Source organism: Otolemur garnettii, unplaced genomic scaffold, assembly GCF_000181295.1.
Source record: "Otolemur garnettii isolate 467f Iridium unplaced genomic scaffold, OtoGar3 scaffold00199, whole genome shotgun sequence".
NCBI classification, from domain to species: domain Eukaryota; kingdom Metazoa; phylum Chordata; class Mammalia; order Primates; family Galagidae; genus Otolemur; species Otolemur garnettii.
Genome location: NW_003852594.1, coordinates 890,964 through 892,035, shown reverse-complemented (window position 1 = coordinate 892,035; position 1,072 = coordinate 890,964).

Genomic DNA, 1,072 nt, shown 5'->3' with positions numbered 1-1,072 from the left:
CTTTCTCCCATTTCATGGGCTGTCTCTTCATTTTGTTGATTAATTTTTCCTTTGCTGTGAGGAAGCTTCTTAGTTTGATGTGATCTTATTTGTACAATTTTGCTTTGGTTGCCTGTGCTTTTGGTTATTACTCAAGAATTCCTTACCCAGACCAATATCCTGAAGCATTTCCCCAAAGCTTTCTTTTAGTATTTTCATACTTCAGGTCTTCTATTTAAGTCTCTAATCCATTTTGTTTTTATTTTGTATATGGCTAGAGAAAACAGTATAGTTTTGTTACTCTGTATATGGATATCCAGTCTCCTTAGTACCATTTATTGAAAAGACTGTCCATTCCTCAAGATGTGTGGATTTATCTGGATTCTCTATTCTGTTCCACTTGTCTATGAGTCCATTTTCTTGCCAGAACCATACTGTTTTGGTTAACACAGATCTGTAGTATAATTTTTAAGTCAGGAAATGTGATTCCTCCAGTTGTGTTCTTTTTCCTTGGGATGTTTTTGCCTATATGAGGCTTTTGTGGTTCTATATAAACTGTAGAATTATTTTTTCTATTTTTGTAAAGAATGTTATTAGCATTATGATGGGGATTGCACTGAATCTGTAATTGCTTTAAGCAGTACAGATGTTTTAACAGTATTGATTCTTTGGATCCATGAGCACGAAGTATCTTTCCATTTTTTAAATTTCCTTTTCAATTTCTTTCATCAATATTTTATAGTTTTCATCATAGAGATCCTTCTCTTCTTTGGTGAGTTTATTACTAGGTATTTTATTTTATTTACAGCTATTGTAAATGGGATTATTTTCTTAGTTTCTTTTTCAGATTGTTTCCTGTTGGCATATAGAAATGCTACTGATTTTTGCATATAGATTTTGTATCCTGCAACTTAATTTGTTTATAAGATCTAACAGTTTTGGGGTGGAGTCTTAGTTTCCCTGGATATAGAATCATCTGAAAACAAGAATAACTTGGCTAATTCCTTTTCAGTGTGGATGCTCTTCCTCTGGTCTTATTGCTCTAGCTAGAACTTTTAGTACTATGTTGAATAACAGAGGGAAACAGGGCATC